This window comes from Nannobrachium achirus (assembly GCF_963921795.1).
Source record: "Nannobrachium achirus genome assembly, chromosome: 23".
Lineage (NCBI taxonomy): Eukaryota > Metazoa > Chordata > Actinopteri > Myctophiformes > Myctophidae > Nannobrachium > Nannobrachium achirus.
This window is the reverse complement of record NC_137830.1, coordinates 27,303,811-27,329,627: the sequence shown is the minus strand read 5'-3', so window position 1 is coordinate 27,329,627 and position 25,817 is coordinate 27,303,811. Positions and strand designations below refer to the sequence as shown.

Genomic DNA, 25,817 nt, shown 5'->3' with positions numbered 1-25,817 from the left:
TCCTAGTTCCTCTCTTAGTTCCTCTCAAGTCTTCTCCTAGCTCCTCTCCTAGCTTCTCTGAGTGTGCCAGTGTGCTTCTGAAGGGAACTGGGAAAAAGGTTCATTACTGTTCTACTTTTTATTGTTTTATCTTTGTACTGATTACGTGTTCAAAGATTCTGAAAGAAGGCACGCGCGTACACACGCACGCACGCACGCGCGCGCGCACACACACACACACACACACACACACACACACACACACACACACACACACACACACACACACACACACACACTCCCCCTACACAACAGTTTAACAGTTGAGTCTAGAAAGAACAAAAAAAAGAAGGGTGGATTTAGATCTTTCATGTGCAGATAAATCCTTAATTCGATTAATAAATCTCTTACTTCACAACGGGAATCACTTGAAGCTCATGGCCCAGTTTCCCCAAACGTGTGCACCGTTATCAGAATGATAGAGTTGCAGGGAGCCCCTAGCTCTCCTTTCTGCCGTTATCAAACATCCTAACGTCTTTGTTGTATTTCACGCTCTGATGGAAGCCAGTCCGTTGTCACTCTTGGCACTGTTCCAGCGTTCATGTCACTCTGTACCCAGCAGTATTGCTATCTCTGTTCACACTGAGAGAAGCCACTAGATTTCTGCCATTTCTCCCCTCAATTAATTGAGTTCAGCCGGTGGTGAGGAAAGTAACTTAAGTACATGTACTTAAAGGCAGGGTAAGTGATTTCACTTAAATTTCAGTTTTCATGTAGGTGACAGGCGGGGGCCTTCCTCCAATCATGATAAGGCCCGCCCCCACTCGACCATGATTGGAGGAAGGCCCCACTCTATCCTGATTGGAGGAAAACCTGTCACCCAACAGTTTTGATGGAGGAACTGAAACAGCTTTTTTCTACTCACAGGGGATAGGGGCCTTAAGGCTTAACACATACAGTGCCTATCCCGAACATGTTCGGCTTTATTTCAATCCAATACAATTTTTTTTTTTTTTTTTTTACTTACCCTGAGCTGCTTGTAGAGCCGTGGGTGGTCCTGGCTCGTCCTACGCTAGCCAGCGAGCCATTTTACATGGTCCGACGATATATTCCATTAAAAATGGTTTAAAATACATTTTTGAGACCCCCAATGTTCACCGAATGTTCAGCGCCGCTTCCGGAACGTAGTCCAGTGTGCCTATCCCGAACAAGTTCGGCTTTTTTAATGAAATGAATAAAATGATCCGAGGCCTTCTGAAGCCTGGGCCTAAATTTTCAATCCAGTGGCCGAGGGCCGGCCGCCCCCCGGCCGGCCGGCCGGGGGGCGTAACGTCGCGAATCGCTGCCGAATCCAATGAAAAACCACATCTTTGAAGGGCCATATCTCTGGATTGTGTTTTTAGGGAGGCGGCGCGAGGTTTATTTACGGAGAAATCGCCGAAAAATGATCTTTAAAATGAGAAAATGCTAATAGCTATTGTGTAGCCATTTTCATCCGGGACCTTTCCATGACGTGCACGAACGTGAGCACGCGCGTCACTGCAACGTGAGTCCCCGGATGCTAACATTAAGTACGGTACTATACTGTACTTACATACCAGTAAGACTCCCTAATCGGGAGATAAGCGACCGTTGGTCGCTTATCTCCTGTCACACTGCTGACATCAGTATGACATCACACCGTACACAAATGACCCTTATATAAGACCGGCATTATCTACCGACAGATTAGTAACAAGATGTCAAAATCGTTGAAGGTTGAATCTCCAGATATGGAGATAACCAACACATCCCTCCATATATGGAGATAACCGATAAATCTCACTAAGTCTGACCTCACAAGCCCCATATTTGGACACGAACAACATATAACTCCATAGAGACATAGCTGCTGACATCAGTATGACATCACACTGCTGACATCAGTATGACATCACACCGTACACAAATGACCCTTATATAAGACCGGCATTATCTACCGACAGATTAGATGCAAGCAGGATCTCGACTCTGACACAACTCATCGGCTCATAAGCTGGTTCTCCCTCCATATATGGAGATAACCGACGAATCTCACTAAGTCTGACCTCACAAGCCCCATATTTGGACACGAACAACATATAACTCCATATATAGAGACATAGCTGCTGACATCAGTATGACATCACACTGCTGACATCAGTATGACATCACACCGTACACAAATGACCCTGACGGCACACACCAAGCAGTGTGATTTGATACTAAACTGCGACCTGACGGTCGCAATTAACCCATTAGGGAAGGCATCCGAGTCACGTAACCACTTTAACCGTATTCTTTTATACTTTGGCTATTCAAAGCAGATAGACAATTCAAATATTTGCACAAATCTACAACTCCAATCTTTGCTTCTGGGGGGTCCCTGGAAAAACATATTTTGAGATGGGGCCTGTGGTCAAATACATATAATTCTAGTGGTCCTTGACATTTAAAACTTTGAGCACCACAGATTTCAGAAAACCATTAGGATTTAGAAGAATCTTTTTTTTACTCCACTACAACCGCTGATGGACAGCAGTAGATTTATGTCTCCTCACTCCTGAATTAATTAAGTTGAGCAGCCACAGCACTGAGCCAAAAGCTCTTGTTGTTTTTGTTTGGGGTGTTGGCCTTGTTTGCACATAACCTGGAATACCTGTCCTCTGCATTTGGCCTCTTAAAGGAATATTTAACCCCCCAAACTTTTTTCTATCGATTACTCACGCCATGAAGACTTGAATTCATGGATATTTTTTTGTAACTACCAATCTAATATGAACACCCGAGTGCAAACCAAACATAAAATAACTTGTCTTTTAGTTCTACTGGATCTCTTCTCCACAAGTCCCTCCCTAACATGTTAGTCTGTTTTATTTGTTCACAAATTTGTTTGTCAGCTTTAATTGTCACAGCTTAGTTTTTATTTAGTTCTTATTTAGTTTTCATCCGTGAAAAAAGGTAGTCTGCAAACATTTTTAGTCATAGTTTTAGTCGACGAAATCAACACTGGTGCATGTATGGGGGTCCATGGGTCCAGGGTCGTGTGGACTTCATTAGTGTCTGAGACTCACGCAAACCTTGCTGTGTTTTCATAGCTTAACTCCATGGAATGTTAGAATGTCCCAGACAACGCCCGACACACACACACACACACACACACACACACACACACACACACACACACACACACCCTCTGGACCCTGTCATAGCCGCACAAAAGAACGTCTCGTCGCTACGACAACGACCGCAGCAGGTCGAGGGTCATGTGAGGTCACGGGCCGTCCTGCCTCTTCCCTGCTGACCGGAGCAGACGACACATGGAGGCGTTCAAAGTTCAAACGTTTTTTTCTTTCTTCATCTCACTGACCCCCAAATTAATAATGTATTTGGCCAAACCCCCTCATCTGAAAACTGTTTCTGCCAGGGACCCCCGTGCAAGATTGTTAAAATGTTAAAAACATATCCCACATTTTTCAAGATTTCTTTGAATGCGACGATGACGCGTCGTAAGCTTGTAGATTCTCAAACAGCCGAAGCATCCAGGGGAATCCCTGGAATCCTATCAGAGGACCCCTGGGAGACCCCACATTAAGAACCACTGCATCAAGGGACAGTGTCCACAGAAAGCGCTTTGTTTGGATGTCATGTCCAGACTGCTATGCAAAACATAGCAAATAATGTTTTAGTAACCTGGGTGTCTCTGTTTGTTCAGGCGAGGACAGACCCGTGAGGCAGTGAATGTCATCAGAGCCCAGACCTAAACACTGAACAGTAAGACAATGTTTTATTTCTTCTCCTCTACTCTCCTCTCCTCTCCTGTGAAAATGTAGTTTTGATCTCATTCTCTTTAAAGCTCTCTACCTCTTCTCCCTTGTGGATAAAGGTTATTTGGTGTGTATGGGCGTGCGCGCGTGTGTGTGTGTGTGGTGGGGGTTAAGGGGTTAATTGAAGGCTCCAGGCCTCATTAAGGTTGCATTCTCACTGGGATGTGATTGGCCCACACACACAACCTCCTCACATGTCATAACTGTCACTTTCACTCTCTCTCTCTCTCTCTCTCTGTCGCTCTACCTCTCCGTCGTTCTGTCTCTTTCTCTCTAACTCTCTCTCTCTCCGCTCTCTCGCATTGGTTTCAGATATCAGTCCTTCTCAATCACTCCTTTCTCAGTAGATATCTGTCTGTCAAGTCGTGTGTGTGTGTGTGTGTGTGTGTGTGTGTGTGTGTGTGTGTGTGTGTGTGTGTGTGTGTGTGTGTGTGTGTGTGTGTGTGTGTGTGTGTGTGTGTGTGTGTGTGTGTGTGTGTGTGTGTGTGTGTGTGTGTGTGTGTGTGTTTCTCTCTCTCTCACTCTGTGTTTTGTGTTCAGTGTAAATTAGAATGGGCTTCATTCATCCGCTTAGCAGCACTTTGGATTTGTACACGGCACGCACAGACCTACACACACACACACACACACACACACACACACACACACATGCACGCGCGCGGCTCCCAGCAATCCACACACTGTCATTCAGTGTGTCAGCACACAGGATGAGAGCCAGGGGAGTTGAATAAAAAGCTGTGAAACACACACACCTGTGCGTGCGTGCGTGCGTGCGTGCGTGCGTGCATACATACATACATGCTATGCTACAGTATGCATTGCATACATACACAAGGGCAAACAGACAGAGGCTTGAAGGCACATGGAGGGTGGACTTCAACCTTGTCAGGGCAAATGGATTTCAATGAGGTTGGTGCACGTGCATCAATGTGCACTCAAACACCAGCACACCGTAATGTTAAGTACATGCAGACCGTTTGAGAGCTAGTTGACAGGGGATTCAAATAGGACCTTTTTACACACACACACACACACACACACACACACACACACACACACACACACACACACACACACACACACACACACACACACACACTTGTAACCACCTCCATTTTAAAGCAGATGTAGCCTTATTTGGGTCTTCAGTTACCCAGTAGATTCGTTCCCAGTGTTAACCCTTAAGTTAGTTGCATGCTACACCACAAGTCAGGTCGCTTCCTGAGGACTTCCTGAACCGGAGAACGTCTGACAGACCACCACTGCTTGCGCTGTCGTTGGCTGAAGCCAAGTAGTGCACTACAGCCAGCACCATATAACCTTGAGGTGTGCAGAGCCGAAGGCCAATTCGGATGGACCAATGGTTTCCCGAGAACCGGAAAATTGAAACAAATATCAGCCTGTGGTTCTGGGAGAAAGAATGTTCTAATCTAGATTGTACTGTGTTCATCGACATTCCTGATTGGTCAACCCAAACCACCAGCTTCACGGATTGGAAAAGTGTCACGTGACATATGTGCTACTAAGCCAGTACTAGTAAGACTTGCCCTAAAGGGTGAGGCCTATCACATCTGACATCATGCATACAATCCCTTTTATGCCCCTATATAGATCCCTGACTGTAGAACGAGCCACACAGATATGGGCTGTCTTCCTCCATATATGGGCATTCCCATATGAACTCCTGTTAGATATGGGCTTGATATTGATGACATCAGGGATCTCCATATACTGTATGGGCTAAAAGGGATTATGTTAGAGTGGTTCCCCTAACATCACAGTGATGTCAGAGCGTGATGTCAGAGCGGCAAACCCATAGACCGTAAAAAAGCGTACACGTGCAGACAGACAGAGACATGATGTGCCGTTTCACATACTAAACTGTGACCTTCGGCCGTAATAAGAAACCTGATTGGCTAATGAAGAGAGAGAGAGAGGTAAGGTGAGAGATAGTTTGGGATCAGTTCACTTTACGGGGTTTGATCCGGTCGGGAGCGGAAACCACTTTACGTCATGTTGTAGTCCTAGACGGACTACACTTTGGCCGGAACTATCAACCGGATTCAGTTTTAACCCAAAATATTCCCCTGCACCCAAGGACATAGTTTTAGGGCCTACCTAATAAACACCTTGATGCGGCGTAGTTTTGCTTTCGAAAAATACGTTTGGTATGTGCATCTTTTAGTCCAACTCGTAGCGACTGGCAAGACTACACTAGGCTTCTCGAGCATTTTAATAGTGATTGGGGAAACAAACGAGGGGAACTAAATCAAAGCGACGCCGCTTCTTCCAGTGGTTTCCGCGCTTTAGGCGGAAACCAAACGGTCTGTTGTGAACTAACACCAGGCTTTCTCCCCAGAAAGACTGGTAGGTTAGGTGAGAGATGGAGGGAGAGACGGGGAGAGAATAAGAGGGAGAGAGACCTGTGACCTTGGTTTCAATGGCCAACTGACTGGGTTTCTGTCTTTCTGACGTGTGTGTGTGTGTGTGTGTGGGGGGGTGGGCTGGGGGTTCTTTGCTGCTATGTTTTGCTGTGTTCTCAAATAGCTCTTGTTCCCATAACAGTGCTGCTTTCCCAAGCAGCCATGGGAGCTTGTAGCCTGTCAGTCTCTCATATAGTAATGTTTGAAAAGCTTGTGTGTGTGTGTGTGTGCGTGTGCGTGTGTGTGTGCGTGTGCGTGCGCAGCAGTGGTTCTCAAACCATTTTCATGTCAAAGACCCCCAAAATAATGTGCATTTGGTCGTGGACCGGATTAGTATTAGAATACCACTATTTTAATATACTACACATAACACCCAGGCTTGTAGGAACCTGTTTTTGAGTGTGTTAGCACATTTGCCCATCTGTGACAATACACACACACACACACACAACACACACACACACACACACACACACACACACACACACACACACACACACACACACACACACACACACACACACACACACACACACACACACGCTAGAGAGTGAATTCATCAAGCTATGTTTTCCAGTAAGACCCCTGCTGTGCTCGTCTCTGTAGCATCCGTCTGTGGGCCTGTGGAGCCGCGGGGTCCACAGGAAGGAAAGTACCTCAGCAGATGGTTCAGACACGGGGGGAGGGGAGCTGGGCGAGGCCCAGGCTTCAGACCAGGCCTCCAGGGACGGGTACAGTGCAAGCCCAGAGGTGTCCTCATCAGTCTAGATTGGCCCACATTGGCGAAGGGATTTGAAATGGAGGGGGCTTTGTATGGAGCCCTGGGGGAAGTACTGTATTTTTAAGGGTTTAAGTGGTCAACTGAAGAGTGAGTGTACCAATGTAACAACTTAGATTTGAATGGGTATTTCACTTTCAAAAAAATGTTTGGTCATTTTATCATCTAATCAGGCTTTTGTGAACACAGTTGCTTGATTCAATATCTAGATGTTTAATATTCATTTTATCAGACACGCCCCCTTCCTTACTTCTAAATGAAAAAGGTTATGAAAAAAAAAAAAAAAAACACGGCCAGCTCACATATTAGGAGGATGTCAGAAGTCACCAAAAAAGAACGGGTGTTTTCAATTAATCTATCATGGTTAAAATGGAGTTAGAAGTTACAATGGGTTTGTATAGGAGGGGGGCGTGTCTGATAATTAAATATCTAAAATAAAATATTGAATCAAGCAACTTAATATCTGTCCAGGGTGTATTATTATTATTATTATTATTTTTTTTTCAAAGTGAAATCCTTTTAACCCACTTACTGCCAGGGGCCACAAGGTGCCGCTAGAGTGCCAGACATTTCTGCATAGGCCTTCGCTCTAACTTCCGTCTACACAGGCAGAAGTGGCTTAGGCTTTCACTGCAAACACTGTTATGAACGAAGACCGGATGAAGTTAGCTAACAGTTAGCTATTAGCTTCTTTATTTTTTAGAAGCCCGATCTGAAGCTATTTAGCCGCAAAAAAACTTTGTCGCTGCCCTGGGAACAAAGTTCAGAGAAAAAGGTCTCTAAAGATGTGAGTTTGTATTGGAGTCGGCGGCGCGGTGCGGCGGCGTTACCCGATTACGGGCCGATGTAAACAGAATCGCGGCCCGGGGCATGGATGGAAAATTAGACCGGGGCTTCGTTGAGGCCTCCGATTAATTAATTCATTTTATTAAATATCCCGGACTAGATCGGGATAGGCACCCCGGAATACGTTGCGCCGCCGACAGTATAGATTGAGTTTGTTGGGGGGGACTCTAAACTTCGTTTCTAAACCATTTTCAATGGAATAAATCGTCGGACCATCTAGAATCACTCGTTGGAAAGCGTAGGACGAGCCAGGACCACCCACATCTCTACAAGCAGCTCAGGGTAAGTAAAATAGCAAAAAAAACATTGTATTGGATTGAAAAAATCCCGAACTTGTCCGGGATAGGCACAAGAAGGGTTAAAATGGACAAATCTACACTGAGGATTTGATAGTGTTGTCAATGTTGTTGTGTCAGCTAACAGAGAGAGAGAGACGTGTGATGTCAGCATCTTGACAGAATAGACAGTGATGTTGACCTTTACAGGACAGACGGACGTGGTCTTTGCATAATGTCAAGAATAATTGTCTGTCTTCAGCAGAAGGCTGGGCCACAGTCCTTGGTCACTCACTGTCCCCTGCCGGGACCTCACAATATACATCATTAAGATGAATAGGACATGTAGTTGTATGGACCTTATTTATTCTTTAGGTAGGGCAGGATTATGTGTATACATAGGAGTTACCCAATTACAAATAAAGTGTAATTGCAATCAATCACAAAGAACAATTTGATTAAATTGCGGCTAATTGCTGTATTAGAGATGTTGACGATTGCAAGGAGGATATCTTTTAACGATGCAATCCAAACTGTTTCGTGCAAACTGAGAATTAACTGTTATTTTTACCAGTCTATAAGTGGTATCTCTCTTTCACTGAGATATTTTGACCCTGTGTGTTAGGTAGGACACCTACTGGTTTACAAGTGGTATTGCTGATCTACAAGCCGATCTACAAGCTCACAGCGTGCCGCATTGCGAACTTGTGAGCTTGTATGTCTGCTATTCTCGTGCACTATAAAACATATATTACAATAGTTTTGTGTGGATTCATTTATATATATATATATCGATGGCCAAAACGCAAAACCTCCTATCTGAAAAAAAAAAAACACAATGAAAAAGATCTATTATTTCTAGATCTACTATTTCTAGTCACATGACATTTTTGGCAAAATAAGTGGCAGAACGATCTTGCAGACAGACTGACCATGTGAAGCATAGCCTGTTATCTTCATTTCACGTGAAATCCAAAAGTCATGAAATTTGCAGATAGGAGGTTTTGCGTTTTGGCCATCGAATATATTTAAAAGAAAGTTCCAAAGAAAATACCCTTCTGGATTATTTGATTAATCAAAGAAAAATAATTGATAGATCTCAGCTGTGTGAATAATGGATGTTGCAGCCCTGAAAGCCAGACAGACACTCTAAACTTCTCAAATGGTTCCTACATCACTGTCAGCGAGTCAGACACCAAGTCTGGGGCCAGGAAGTCATTCTTTCATCTTCTTCTCTTTCTGCCAGCTGCTGTCACCCCTTTATCTGTTACCTCTCCATTACTGCACCTACCTGTGTGTGTGTGTGTGTGTGTGTGTGTGTGTGTGTGTGTGTGTGTGTGTGTGTGTGTGTGTGTGTGTGTGTGTGTGTGTGTGTGTGTGTGTGTGTGTTTGTGTTTGTGTTTTACTATGCTAAGTATACTGTAGCTGAATTTGGATGAGAAATGGGTGTTTTATGGTAAAAATGTTGATCCGCACAAGTTTAGTAATACAAAACACGCGCGTGCGTGTGCTCTCGCACCTCTGTTGTCTGTTCGGTGTTCATTGTCTGCTGATGATATTAGAATTGCTTCCCCACCTCACTTCAATTGCACGTGTATGCAAGCACAATTGCCAGTGCACGCATGTGCGTGTGTGTGAGTTTTGACTGTTGTGTCTGGGCAGTGTTCCAGATTTGTGTGTGAAGTTTATGATGTGCATGTTGGTTTGACTGGCTTCCATTCATTTCCCTCGACACACACACACACACACACACACACACACACACACACACACACACACACACACACACACACACACACACACACACACACACACACACACACACACGCATGCACACTCACACGCACACAGAGTGCTCTCATGGTGTGCCAACTCTGTGTGTGTCCATCTGTGTCATTAGATTCCCTTCATCAGCTTAACAATACACACTGCTATGATATGGGAGAGAGAGATGGGCGAACGAATGAATGAATGGAGAGAATAAAGCAAAAGAAAGGAGAAAGCTATAGGGAGAAAGAAGAACACTAATTAGACTGAACTGTGGAAGGAGGACAGACTTTGGAGGAGAAAAAAGCACTAGATACAGACGGAGAGAAAGACGGAGAGAGAGGGAGAGACTTAAGAGTTGAGTTGATGTATGTCTTTGATCTGTCTTTAATCCATCGCCAAGTGGCATTGTGGTCGTGGTTTGTGTGTGCGTGCGGGTGTGTGTGTGTGTGTGTGTGTGTGTGTGTGCGCGTGTGCGTGTGTCTGTGTGAGAGAGAGAGAGAGAGCCAGAGAGAGAGATATAGTGAGAGCATTTATAACGGTAGTGCCAGTGCTTGTGTGTGGGTGTGTTTGTGTATGTATACTGTATATACAGTGTGTATGTTTATGTGTATACTATACGTACAGTATGTGTGTTTGTGTATGCACCGTATGTAATGTATGTAAATTACAGTATATATATTAAAGCAATAGGCCCCAAGAGGTCTTGGCTTACACTGACTTTAAAAGCGCTAAGAGGCCTTGTTGCCTAACAACGCCTCTTAGCTCACATTGTGTGTGTGTGTGTGTGTGTGTGTGTGTGTGTGTGTGTGTGTGTGTGTGTGTGTGTGTGTGTGTGTGTGTGTGTGTGTGTGTGTGTGTGTGTGTGTGTGTGTGTGTGTGTGTGTGTGTGTGTGTGTGTGTGTGTGTGTGTGTGTGTGTGTGTGTGTGTGTGTGTGTGTTCTATTGATGTGTATTGGTGTGACGGAGCAGGTTACAGATGAGTGCATGTTCATGTGTGGTTTAGTACTTTTTCTTTTCCTGTGTGCCAGTAGACTGTGGCTATAGAGTGTGAGTGTGTGTGTGTGTGTGTGTGTGTGTGTGTGTGTGTGTGTGTGTGTGTGTGTGTGTGTGTGTGTGTGTGTGTGTGTGTGTGTGTGTGTGTGTGTGTGTGTGTGTGTGTGTGTGTGTGTGTGTGTGTGTGTGTGTGTGTGTGTGTGTGTGTGTGTGTGTGTGTGTGTGTGCGCGCGTGCACACGCATGCTTGCCAGTAGACTGTGGTGTTCTCTTTGCAGTGTGGAATGCATTGTAGCGCTTTCCAACTCACTGCTGCCTGGCTCACAATGCTAACAGCCTGGACCCACATGTAGCCTCTCTGTGCTGGAACTAACAGCACACTGCTAACTAGAGCTGGAACTAACTACAGTACACTGCTAACTAGAACTGGAACTAACTACAGTACACTGCTAACTAGAACTGGAACTAACTACAGTACACTGCTAGTGCTAACTAGAGCTGGAACTAACTACAGTACACTGCTAACTAGAACTGGAACTAACTACAGTACACTGCTAACTAGAGCTGGAACTAACTACAGTACACTGCTAACTAGAACTGGAACTAACTACAGTACACTACTAACTAGAACTGGAACTAACTACAGTACACTGCTAACTAGAACTGGAACTAACTACAGTACACTGCTAACTAGAACTGGAACTAACTACCGTACACTGCTAACTAGAGCTGGAACTAACTACAGTACACTGCTAACTAGAACTGGAACTAACTACAGTACACTGCTAACTAGAGCTGGAACTAACTACAGTACACTGCTAACTAGAACTGGAACTAACTACCGTACACTGCTAACTAGAGCTGGAACTAATTACAGTACACTGCTTACTAGAACTGGAACTAACTACAGTACACTGCTAACTAGAACTGGAACTAACTACAGTACAATGCTAACTGGAACTGGAACTAACTACAGTACAATGCTAACTAGAACTGGAACTAAGAGTACGCTGTGCTAAGTAACTAGAGCTGGAACTAACTACAGTACTGTACACTGCTATCTAGAGCTGGAACCAACAGTAAACTGCTAAGTAACTAGCTGGAACTAACAGTACACTGCTAACTAGAGCTGGAACTAACAACAGTACACTAACTAGAGCTGGAACTAACAGTACTCTGCTAACTAGAGTTGGGAATAATGGGAGCGTGTTGCTATTTCTACAAGTCATCTTTTCGACAACCAACCCTAACCCTAACCTCCGTGGGGTGAGTAGCGATACCTGCCGACGCTCCGTTGTCGAAATGATGTGCGTTCGAAAAAGCGTGATTTCCCCGGAACTAACAACAGTACACTAACTAGAGCTGGGACTAACAGTACACTGCTAACTAGAGCTGGAACTAACAACGGTACGCTGACTGGTGCATGCAACGCTATATTTGCATGACACTCACACTTTATACAAAGTATAAAATAGCGTTGTAATAGAAATCTTTTATTTTACAGTGTAAGGTGGCATTCACAAGGTCATAGATTAGAAGAAAGATGTAAACTTCACACCTGCAGTGTTGGAGCACAGAGCACTCTGCACAGAGTATCACTGTTGCCAGATTTTGCGAGCAAAACAAGCAACCTGGTCTATGAAAACAATACAGGGGTCCCTGGCACAAATTATTTTCAGATGGGGTTTCGTGGACATACTATAGGCTTCACATATTAATTTGGCGGTTTTTTGACATGAAAATGTTTTAGAACCACTTTAGAAACAAGCCCCAAAAAACGCAACCACCAATATTTAGCGACTTTACAGAAAAACAAGCCCAAGGTCCCTTTGGCAAACACCTCAGAGAGTATTGTTGTGACTTGTATGCAACTCTACGGGGGGTTGAGGGTTAAAGTCCTTCTGTCAACGCCACTCCAAAGGCTGGTGGCCTCTCTGCTCCCTGCCCAGTGCCCAGCCATTCTGGGGTCTGACCCAGTGTTGTTGTTTTTTTCAAGCAGACTTTCTTTTAACCATTAATCCCTCTTCTCTTCTCTCTCTATCTACAGGAGTTTTGCATTTGAGAGAAAGACACTGGACTAGCTACAGTAGCACCAGAGTAGAGCAAAACGTGGTCTGGGGTCCTTGAGGGTGTTCCAAGGGGACCCTAGAGAAATTAGGGGAACAGTTGAAACACTTTAAAAAGCTTTTCCTTTTTTAAATCTTCTCTTGGACGTCCCTGGCTAAAACAAATATTTTCAGTTCGGGGCCTGTGGCCAAATACATATAAATTAGGGTTTTCTTCACATGCAAATGTTTACCGTTTGAGACAGCCCACTTAACAGCCTAGAGCTATTTAACCACTTGAAAACTAACGTCCCATTACTGAGGCAATGAGGCAAACATTCACCGGAAATGGCGAATGTGCAAGGGCTTGTGTATTGGCAATTTCCGGCAATAATTCACCACTGAGATGGGACGTGGTGCGACGTCACACCGTGTTGTTGTGATAACATGGACCCCAGAAGATGGCTCCCCGTCTGTTGAGTTCAAGTATGAACACTCCACATTTTTGGGGTGTATATAGGAGCTGGGGATTTGCTACCCGTCCACGACACTCCTAACGTCTGGGAAAACTATACAGTATGGAGGAAGTCAACATGCTCTGCTATATATAATGTTTTATAAACCCACTCACTACTATACTAATGGCTTTAACAGCTAGCTTCAATCGTCTACTTTCTCTGTCTCTCGTTCTCTCATTCTCTCCCTGCTTCTCTCTCTCTCTTGTTATGGGTCTCTCTGTTCTGCTTCACAGCTACAAGTGAAGGTTTAATGTATTCTGCATATGGTAGGCAACCCACAGGGTTTAAGCTGGCTCATTGTTAAAATGACAAATGTTTACGCACATGCACGCACGCACGCTGCAAGCACGCACGCACACACACACGCACGCACGCACGCACGCACGCACGCACGCACGCACGCACACACGCACACACTCTTCCCCCTTTTCTTTCTGTCTCTTGGCAAACACACCTATACCCGCACACACATGCGCGTGTATGTGTGTGTGTGTGTGTGTGTGTGTCCAGAGAGTCATGGTCTAGAAAATTGAGGTTCCGGAGCACGGCTGATCACATCTGGTTCCCATCGAGGGAGAGAGAGAGAGAGAGAGAGGGGGAGATAGAGGGGGAGATAGAGGGGGGGAGATAGAGAGAGAGAGAGAGGGGGAGAGGGGGAGGGGGATATGGAGAGAGAGAGAGACGGGGAGATTATTTTTTGAGCTCTACATAGTACAATCCTGAACCTTAATTAAATTAGCACTTATTCTGAGAACACACACACACACACACACACACACACACACACACACACACACACACACACACACACACACACACACACACACAGTACACATGTGTGTGCATCTGGCTTGACGCGTTTTGCAAGATAAGCATGCAACTTTTCATGTAGTAGCTGTGTATGTGCGTGTGTGCATCATTCTGTGTGTCTCCGTTAATGCTACTTGTCTTTGTGTGGGTCTACATGTTTGTGTGTGTGTGTGTGTGTGTGTGTGTGTGTGTGTTTAGAGAAAGAGTGCATTGCTTGCATTTGTGTCATTTGTTTGTGTGTAGTGTATGTCTACCTGTGTGTTTGTGTGCGGGTGACACAGGTGTGTGTGTTTGTGTGTATTACAGCGCACCCAGTCCCCTGTGTGACGTCCTGTTTAATTAAATGTGACTGCTCTTTTCAAACTCCTGAGAGCTCCCACAGGGGTGTGTGTGCGTGCGTGTGTGTGTGTCTTTGTAGATTAAAACAAGCGCACCTCCCAGGGGACGATGAGCGCCCAATCATCAATCAACTCACTGCCTCGCTAATCAATAAAACCCCTCCATTAGTCCTGCCTTTCATACCAAGTGTGGTGTGTGTGTTTTTGTACTACTATACTTACAAGGACAAATGTCCTCCCCTGTATCGTGCGTGCATGTTCGCGTGCTCCTACAACTTCATCCTTCCTCGGTGAAAGACTGGTTTGTAATGTCAAATGCCCATATTATGTGCGTATGCTTGTTTTCATAGTAGGTGAACATCACAACTCCTTGAAAACAAAGTCCACACCAATGCAACTCCTAATTGCAACTGCCATTGGGGATAATGGTTGCAAGTAGTTGCATTGCTGTGGACTGGCCCTTAGAACACGTCGCAACACATTTTGTTTGTGTGTGTGAGTGTGTGTGTGTGTGTGTGTGTGTGTGTGTGTGTGTGTGTGTGTGTGTGTGTGTGTGTGTGTGTGTGTGTGTGTGTGTGTGAGTGAGCGCGTGCACGCTCATGACAAATGGCTCTTGGGTTCCAACAGAGGGTAAATGCTGCTTATTTAAATGTGTGTGTGTTTCTTCTTTTTTATTTTTTTATCACATAAAGCTATTCATATATTCTTCAGAAGCATCTGGTAGGATTTAATGAGAGAATACGATTATTCTGTCAAGATTATCTACCCCACCAGTAATGTATGTGTGTGTGTGTGTGTGTGTGTGTGTGTGTGTGTGTGTGTGTGTGTGTGTGTGTGTGTGTGTGTGTGTGTGTGTGTGTGTGTGTGTGTGTGTGTGTGTGTGTGTGTGTGTGTGTGTGTGTGTGTGTGTGTGTGTGTGTGTGTGTGTGTGTGTGTGCGTGCGTGCGTGCGTGCTTTGAGGGGAGAGTGATTGCACTTTTGTGTTTTCTATTCAACTTTTCAAACATGTCTTTGTAGAAAGCTTCAGGATGCATTCAGAACGATAAATACAATGTTCTAAAGATTGTATACCCTATGGGCAAAGTGTGTGTGTGTGTGTGTGTGTGTCAGAACACAATACCTCCTGTCAACCAGTAGTGGTCCTACTCGACCACATAAGCAGATACTGGAAGTAAACAAGAGATGGCATGTCTTGCTATTTTCGTCTCGCTGAAGTGGATAATGTATGTTTTGTCATAATCAAAATCTACAAAGTAACTAGTAACTAAAACTTTCAATTAATTTTAGTGGAGTAAACAGTATAATATTTGCCTATGAGTTCTGTGGAGTAGAAGTAAAATGATAGAAAATTGGAAATACTGAAGAAAGTAAAAATATACTTCAAAGTTCAAATGTATACTTAAATGTACTTAAGTTACTTCACACCACTGGTAGTATATGAAAGAGTGCTTTACCGTGAGGTATTGGCACTGGTGTGCTGCGGTCGTAGACTAATTTAGGCAGGAGGCCAAAGACCAGTTCTGATATCTCATTGTACAACCCGACCTTGAGTCTATTATTACATTTACAGTTTAGAGTTTACACTGTCCCAAGTTTTTAATTATTCATATTATGCCGATAAAGCAGAAAATAATACCATGTTCATAACACCTGCGGGTGATGGTGGTCATTGCTAGGTTACAGATTAGCTGAACGTGGTGGTTGACGTTTGGAGTGCAGTTATCAGGAACATAATGGCACTCATTACAATGGCCCTCAGCCACTGACTATGTGACGGCGGAAATAACTGTGGTATCATTTTGGTTTGTTTTGGCTCTCAGCTCTTCCTGTTTACGTTTAGCTCTCCTCTCCTTGCCTCAGTTTATCCTGCGATTGCTTCCGTCTCTGTTTGTTATCATTAATGCTCAGTCATGTATTTTATAAACTAGTAAGATGCCTCAGGGCGACAAGCGACCAGGGCGAGGTCGCGCCATGTCTTGGCCGTCTGGCCAGTGATGTATATCGGACCAGTTCCCCATATATGGATATGAAGTCCTGTTAGATATGGGCTTAATATTGATGACATCAGGGATCTCCATATATGGGCATAGAATGGTTCCCATGATATCACAAAATACAATCCCTTTTATGCCCATACATGGAGATCCCTGCTCTGAGTTTCTGACATCACTGTGATGTCACCTGTGATGTCACAGTGATGTGTCAGGGGAACCACAGTGTCAGGCGTTATCCCTGCTCTGAGTATCTGACATCACTGTGATGGCACTGTGATGTGTCAGGGGAACCACAGTGTCAGGTGTTACACGTATAATTACGGATAAGCTGTTCGGGTTCTGATAGTAAACTGCGACCTACGGTAATGAAAAACATATATTTTTTAATCTGTGTCTCTGTTTGTTCAGGTGAGGATCAGACCAGCGAGGCAGTGAATGTCATCAGAGCCCAGACCTAAACACTGAACAGTAAGACAATGTTTTATTTCTCTCCTCTCCTCTCCTCTCCTCTCCTCTCCTCTCCATGACGAATAAATCTAATTAGCTGTTCTATGGCTGTTCTATGGCTCTATGGTTCTATGTTCTGGTAGAGAATGAGCGTTTGTTGTACATTTCCATTAGGGGGCGTTTATACGCTTTTATGTGCAAAGTAAATGTTGCTGTGAAACGCTCCCTTTCCCACGCGCGCGCGCGCGCACACACACACACACACACACACACACACACACACACACACACACACACACACACACACACAGACACGCAAAAGTGTTTTGGGTGTGTCTTTCAGTGCCGTTGACTCATAACTGAATGTTGATTGGCTGGAGATGAGGAGGTAGACACAGACATAATCGTCTGGGCAAACAACAAGAGTTGTGTGTGTGTGTGTGTGTGTGTGTGTGTGTGTGTGTGTGTGTGTGTGTGTGTGTGTGTGTGTGTGTGTGTGTGTGTGTGTGTGTGTGTGTGTGTGTGTGTGTGTGTGTGTGTGTGTGTGTGTGTGTGTGTGTGTGTGTGTGTGTGTGTGTGTGTGTGTGTGTGTGCGCGCCCTGTTCATGCATCTGGAACCCACCTATTGCATGGACACACCTGTGCACAAGCCCCTCCTAACCCTTCTGTTTGTCTGTCGCACAATAAACCTTGAACCACAAGTCTAGGAACTGACGTTGATGCATCATTATTACACAAATAACGTTCAGTATGAGAACACACACGTTTGAGAAGTCTGTTGCTCTCTCTCCCTCTCCCTGTGTATGTGCGCGCGTGTGTGCACGTGTCTCTCTTTCCGTCCTGTTATCTCCACATACTGTAGAACCTTTGTTTTAAATCAAGGTTGTTTCAAATGGATTGTTTATTCGGTTCCACAGAACAGAGCTTCTAATTCTTTAAGGCGGATGAGGCACAGCTTGGTTCAAACCAAATCTCAAGACACTTAAGCCAACATATCTCATCATATTTTTCCAATGTTAAATAACAATATTATACTGAATTTCATGGAGATTATTATTATTTTTTCCCACATTCCCAAGCCAAACATTTGATGACCGGCAGGTCAGGAGACGAGTCGGAACATATTAAGAATGTTGGGATAGGTTGGGAGCCTGGTATATTATTACTATAGTATGACCATACTTTTGAGGACATTGATATGGATTTTAGGACAGCAATTAATTACCAGTAAGACTCCCTAATCGGGAGATAAGCAACCGTCAGGTTGCATACACAAACTTTAGAAGGCAATCGTAGCCAATCAGGAGGGAATATGGGAAATGGGACAGATCCATGTTGATGACATGACTTGATGACATGACTTGATACTGTGTACCGCTTTGCGTGATTTTAGGCCAAAATCTGTAGGAGCAGTGTCCAAAAATTGGTTTTCCAAAAATCGGCCAGATGGTGGCGCTAGAAGAGGGCCATGTGAGAAATGAGGGGCGGAGGTTGTGATTTGCCATCCAAGGAGTGTGTGTGCAAAGTTTGGCATTGATAGGGCCAACGGTGGCAGAGATATGACTAGGGCAAAAGTGTGGCGTGACGTGACGTGGTGTGACGTGACTGACAGCCAGTGGAGCTTTTCATGGTAACTGCGACCTGACGGTTACAATTATATATATCTTTTTTTTTACTTTTTAATCCCAACCCTAAAGCTGAAAATATCCGATCTACCATACAAGCTCACAACTCATTGCAGAGCAAATCAGGCAAATACAACTCCAAGAGTTAATAAGTTCAGTTGGTGTATGACTGTGTTGTCAGCCATTGCTTTGGTCATTTCAGCTTCCAAAGCAGCACACTGTCTGGGAACACTGTTGTCATTTCTTCTCAGACAATATTTTATGTTTCATAATAGCTGCTGGTGGGGTACAGTTCACAGGGGTGTCACAAGGGGGGGGAGTGGGACTGAGGGGCCTTCATTATTTTATACTTTAGCTATTGAAAAAATAGCAGATATACAAGCTCGCAGCGCCACGCTGCGAGATTGTAGATCTGCTATTTTAGAAAATTTGTGAAAATGTGTGCAAATCTTTGAATATATTATGTATTTTTTAAGCGAACATTTGTAACTCAAATGTTGCTTCTGGGGGGTCCCTGGAACAAATTATTTTGTCTGTGGTCAAATACATATCATTTTGGGGGGTCTTTCACATGAAAAGGTTTGAGCACCACTGACATAGAAACATATAGGTTTTTCAAAAAACCTTTGAAATATTTTCACTATTTTTCAAAAATAGCAGATATACAAGCTCACTGTGAGCTTATATATCTGCTATTTTGTCGATAGTTAAAGCACAAAATGTGAGTGAATCCTTGTACCCAGGGCCCAGAATTTGGTGCGACACCCCTGACAGTACATTCCAAATGACTCCCAACGTGACACCAGCTTTACTTCATTTCAAAGCTCTCCCTGCTTTTTACAATGGTTTTTATTGTTGAATTATTGAGTGGGTGTGTTTGTGAGACAGCATATCGTCCCTGTCGGGTGCAAACCTTGTATGTCCAAACACCGTCACTTTATAGTGAGAAAAAAAAGAACCCGTGTTGCAGTGGATGCTGTGTAGTTATTATCTAACTGTTAGCTATTGTTAGTACTTTTCAGTGCTTGCATAATTTATAAAACCGTCAGACGGACTTAACTGCTTTCAAACTTGGCCTCCCTTTTTCAGACATGTCATCATAGGCAAAGAATTTAAATTGTGAAATATGGATATTCAAGGTTTCTACCCAATGGCGACATAATGTTTGTCTGCAAGCAGGTGTTGCTGTATCTACTGATGTATGGTTTATTGCTATACTTACTGTTGAGCACTTTCTTTTCTTGCTCTTTGCTGTGATAACAGCCTGGGGCGGGGGTTAATAAGGAGGCGGGGGATATTGCCGCTGATGGGTGGAAAGTGGAAACCTTTTATGTCCAGAACTCCTTTCAGGAAATGGTAAAAAAAATGAAAGAACATGTGCTCCAATGGATACAATGACACACTTAACCACTTTTACTTACACAATCACCGCCAGTATTAATTAATAATTAATCTGCCTCTGCCAGGGACTTTTTATTACTTTAGAGGAACGCACCATGTTGCCAGGATGTAAAAAAAAACACATTGGCCCTATGGCCAAGGCAGAACATCGTCTTTTCTTTCACCCATAGAAGACAAATTGTATCCGCGATCATCCGTTCTTTAGTTAGGGTCCGTAGAAAAAAAGATTGTTTTGACCAAAAAACGCAACCTGGGAAAGAATCAGAGATAAATGGATTTTTCCATTTTTAACCGTGCAGAGCGAAACATTTTGTGATGACGTCATTTCCGGTTGTATTTTGTAGATCTGTAGTCCTACGGTTTGCGGGAGAGCGTGTTTTTTTTGCAAATCACTTGATGTCTTTGGGGGCCAACCGTTCCAACCAAGCCCCCAGAACCCAGGGCTAGATTTGAAGCAACCCCGATGGTGGCCAAAGTTGGAACTGCAGCCTAAACGCGCATTTTGGCCCCGCCCCCTCCACTCCAGACAATCCTTCCTCTGAGCGGAGAGCAGCGTGACGTCATTTGTGGTCTCTAATAGAGACCAATTTCCCCCAGAATGCACCTGGATTAGCTACATGCTAGCACGTAGCCGTTGCTTCAAAACGCCACTGAGCACTTGCATTGAAATGACTAGAAGCTGGGCGGCCCAGCGTCTAGTCGGCGACCTGGCCAACTCGGGAACGATGTAAATAGGGAATGAATGCCCTGCCCTTTAATGCAAACCCCATTATACCTGTTGTCATAGGACCCGTTTTGACCATCTGTTTGCCTGTGTCCATTTATGCCCATATATGGAGATATCTGTTATCTGTCTGTCTGTCAGCGTCCATTTTATGTCCATATATGGAGATCACTGCAGATATAGTTCTGGGTCCATTTTATGCCCATATGCCCATATATGGAGATATCTGTCTATTTGCGTCCATTTCATGCTCATATATGGAGATCTCTGTATCTGTCTGTCTGTGTCCCTTTATGCCCGTATATGGAGATCTTTGTGATTCTGCGTAAATTTTATGCCCATATATGCCATTTGCGTCCATTTTATGCCCATTTATGGAGATCTCTGTATCCGTCTGTCTGTGTCCCTTAATGCCTGTATATGGAGATCTTTGTGATTCTGCGTCCATTTTATGCCCATATATGCTATATATGGAGATATTCAGAGATTTTTTGTTGACTCATGTGGCGTACGTGATGTCAGAGCCTTTTATGAAGTGATGTCACAATGAGTCAGAGCTTTCGCCGATTTCCTCCGGAACAGCCTGAAGTCAACAATCAACCCCGCATAAGGAGATTCCGAACGTTTCGCGCCGGTTCGGGAAAACCGCGCGTCGGGTCGGGTCGAGACCCGGCACTGCACTCCGTGACGCGGCGGGGAACGCGCGTGCCGAATCTGAAGCCGGTGGGACGAACGGTTCTCGAGATACGCGGATTACAGACAGACAGACACGCAGAGACTTCTCGCATTTATAGATAGATAGTGGGGGCGGGGCTCGTCCGCTCTCTATTTTATATATACTCTATGGTTCCAACAGGACATGACGTAGATCTACGTCTTTGGCAGTAAATGTAAAAATAAAAATAAAATACAAAATCTAAAGTTGCAAAAAATAAAAATTGCAGGTCTAGTGAACTTGTAGATCTACTATTTGTGCTACTTTTGTGTGACACTGTAGTATGACAAAGTAGGGCATTCATTTACAGAGAAAAAAAAAGTTTGAAATATGGACATATGAGTTTCCTGCCCGACAGCAACAAGATGCTATCCTGTCCGCACAGCCTGCCCATCTAGCTGCTAAATCCTCCACTGGGAGTCGTTTGACTGAAATGTTCAGTCTGTTTCTATGCGTCCAAAGCCTCCGTAAAGTCTGTCTGAGTCCATCTCACCACGGTTGGCTTTACAACACAGACAGCAGACAGACAGGACTTTCCAGTAGGAGTCGGAGGGCCAGGCGAGCACAGACAGAGAGAGAGAGAGAGAGAGAGAGAGAGAGAAAAATGAAAGAAATGTGTCCTTAACTGACTCTGAGAGTTATAGCACAAGTTAACCCACAGCCAGGAGCCACCAGGGTGGCCCACTGGAAAGGAAAGGAAGATGAAAACAAACGAATGAATTAATCAAATTTAATTAATTTGGTTATTGTGTCGCAGATGGAAACAGATGATCCGCTTTGGCGACCCCTGACGGGAATTAGCTGAAAGAAGATTATTGTGGCAGTTACAACACCTATTTTCATTTTTTGTTCTCTACCTACGCACTCTGTTTCCAGTCTTTTTTTCCTCTCATCAAAAGTTTCTGCCTCCTCTTTCTCTCTCTCTCTCCTCCCCTCATTCTCTCCCCTGGCTCTCCCTCTTGCTTTCTCTCCCACCTCCTCACACTCTCCCTCTATGTATCACTCCTCTCCCCTATCTTTCTTTATCTCCTCTCTCTTTCTCACTCTTTTATTCTCCCTCTCTCTGTCTATTTCAGGGATTACAAGGGTTTTGTGTTTCATCCAGGTGAGAGAGAGAGAGAGAGGGGGGGGGGGGGGGGGGGGGGTGCAGAGGTGCCGATCTGGAGGGGAGGAGGGGTGAAGTAAGGGAGGAAATAGTAACCGAGAGGAGAAGGAGGAACTCCAGGGAGTCCTGTTCTCCTTTTCACCGGCGCTCCAGTTCACTTTTCTTTTTATGCTCCTTTTCTTTTCTTCCCGCTTTCTTTTGTCTCTTTCTCTTGGACCCAACACACACACATACACACACACACACACACACACACACACACACACACACACACACACACACACACACACACACACACCTTTTGAACCTTAACACCAAAAGCCGAAAATAGACGATCTACAAGTTCACAACACCTCGACACTTTGACACATTGTGTGAGCTTGCAGAATAGCTATTATCGGTGCGTGCACGATGGCAGTGCACAGCAAAGATAACCTAACTCCCCAAACCATTTCAACCATATAATAACCATTTCCCTCGTGAGGACCTGCAGGAAATCTGTACTCACAATGTCTACTTCTCAAATTCTATGGTACTTATGGGGACATTTGGGCCTCACAAGCCTAGAAACACAAGTGCACACACGCGCACGTACACACACACAGTATGTCATTAGGGCAGTGGAGTGTCCTCTCATGCGCTCTATTCAGACCTGAGAACACTCACACGCTGAGGAATACGACACCGCACGCACACACGCAAAATGACATGCTGATATTCACACACAAAATGCATTACACACACACACACACACACACACACACACACACACACACACACACACACACACACACACACACACACACACACACACACACACACACACACACACACACATATGCATACTGTACACTTTTCATATACAAAACCCTTCTCTCTGTCTCCCTCTCTCCCTCATATGGATTATCATTCATTCTTCTGCACATCGCATTAAATACTTTGTATAAGTATTAGTGGTGGGGCGGGGGGCGTCTCTTCATACAAATTCTAAACCATGATGATAGCAGGGCAGAGTACACAAACACACGCACGCACGCACGCACGCACGCACGCACGCACACACACACACACACACTGCATGACTGACAGCCTATTGGAGTGGAGCTAAGATAATTATGCAGTAAAGGAATAGATTGGAGGGGGATGGGGGGAAGGGGGATGGGGGGGTCCTCATCATAATAAAACTAAAATAGAGACGGATGGCGTCTGACGGCTGTTTAACTGGAGCTGAGGCAGTCAGAGTGCAATATAACGAAGGCTGTTTTCTACTGATAGGAATGGAGTCGAACCACTTTAAACCCCGGTAGGTCGTTGAGCAGAGTCCCTCGGGGCTCTATAGAGCAGTGTTTCTCAAACTTCCCATAACTCTGACAAGTGTACAAATGGAACCAAACGAACCCTAACGAGTTAATTTGGTTCCATTTGTACACTGTCAGAGTTAAAGGGATATTTCACTTAAAAAAAAAAACTTTGGGTAATTTTTTGTCTAATCAGGCTTTTATGAACTCCCTGGACAGATTTTAATTTGATTGATTGAATATTTAGATATTTGATGTAAATGTTATCAGGCTCTCGTCCTGCAGGACGCCTCCCCATACACACCCATTGTAACTTCAAACTCCATTTTAACCATGATAGATTCATTAAAAACACCCATTATTTTTTCTGGTGACTCATACTACCATCCTAATATGTGAGCAGGCCGTGTTTTTTCGATAACTTTTTTCGTTTATTTTTAATAATTATTTTGTTGCATTTATTTTTTTCCATTTTCCCAAATAATTATTAAAAATTAATGAAAAAAGTTAGCGAAAAAACACGGCCTGCTCACGTATTAGGAGGGTAGTATGAGTCACCAGAAAAAAATAATGGGTGTTTTTTTTTAACAAAAGGTGTTTATTTGCCATTCTGTCTCCATAAACATTCACAAAGTTATCAGCAAGTTATCAGCAAATAATCCACAAATAATAATAACATAAAAGCAAAATAAAAATAAAGATAAACACAAAACACACACATCGGCAAACATTAAATAAAACAATTTCGGAATTTGGAAGAAATAACAGGACATAAACTTGGAATCAGAACAACACACACTCAAAATCTCACAATAGCATGGCAACTACATTTACATTGATACAGGGAGGTTCAGATAGCATATTACCGGGGCCCAATTCTTAAGGAAAACATCGAACTTCATCTGGAGCTTAGCAGTGATCTTTTCCATAGTTTTTAATGAATCTATCATGGTTAAAATGGAGTTTGAAGTTACAATGGGTGTGTATGTGGAGAGAGGCCCTACCACTGCTCCCTGTTGAAAGTGGAATATCCCTTTAACAAGTGGAACTCACAACGCTGATCTGTCATAGCAAAAAATATTCTGAACCAATAGAGCTCAAATTCTGTACTGCACACTACTGTGTTCTTTTGTTACACAGACACTCTTGTATGAGTAAATGTGGACAAGGTTTCTCCCTTACAGCAACAATTTCCTCAGCCCCCTGTTAGCCATGTTTATTTATTGTCTTCCATTTGCTGGACTCTCTCTTACGCACACACGCTGACGCACACACACACACACACACACACACACACACACACACACACACACACACACACACACACACACACACACACACACACACACACACACACACACACACTGGTCTGATTGGATTGGTTGGGTAAATATCATTTTTCATAACTAGGCCCTGTGATGGATTTTTTTCCTCAGTCTCTCTCGGATGAATTAATATGCCTTGTCCATCATCTAATCCTGTTTGATTTAGTCGACCTGGCGTGCTGGCATTAATCTGTGCAGAGGATTGATGAATTGGTGTGTGTGTGTGTGTGTGTGTGTGTGTGTGTGTGTGTGTGTGTGTGTGTGTGTGTGTGTGTGTGTGTGTGTGTGTGTGTGTGTGTGTGTGTGTGTGTGTGTGTGTGTGTGTGTGTGTGTGTGTGTGTGTGTGTGTGTGCGTAAATGCCAGCCTATACCATTCCTTAATTAACTTTTTACCATAGTAATGTTAATAATATGAGAGAGAGAGGGGGAGAGAGAGAGAGACCAAGAGAGAGAAGGCAGAAGAGAGAGAGAGTGTTCTGAGGGGGGTCACAGAGAAAGAGAAAGTTGGTGTAGAGAAAGAAAGGCTGGCAAGTTTTTAGTCTGTCATGCTCTACTGACCTTGCA

General features: G+C 44.1%; 1 protein-coding gene across 6 annotated transcripts in view; it reads left to right on the top strand.

Moving 5' to 3' along the window:
• LOC308309173 (plexin-B2-like) overlaps nucleotides 1-25,817 on the top strand; it is a 253,749-nt gene that overhangs the window by 114,630 nt on the left and 113,302 nt on the right. For 4 of the 6 annotated variants that reach the window (XM_080754654.1, XM_080754651.1, XM_080754653.1 and 1 more), the window contains 2 exons: nucleotides 3,713-3,771; nucleotides 17,022-17,081. The gene's annotated coding sequence lies outside the window, so the exon portion shown is untranslated. The remainder of the gene's footprint in view (nucleotides 1-3,712; nucleotides 3,772-17,021; nucleotides 17,082-25,817) is intronic. The other 2 variants (XM_080754656.1, XM_080754655.1) reach the window with 1 other exon arrangement.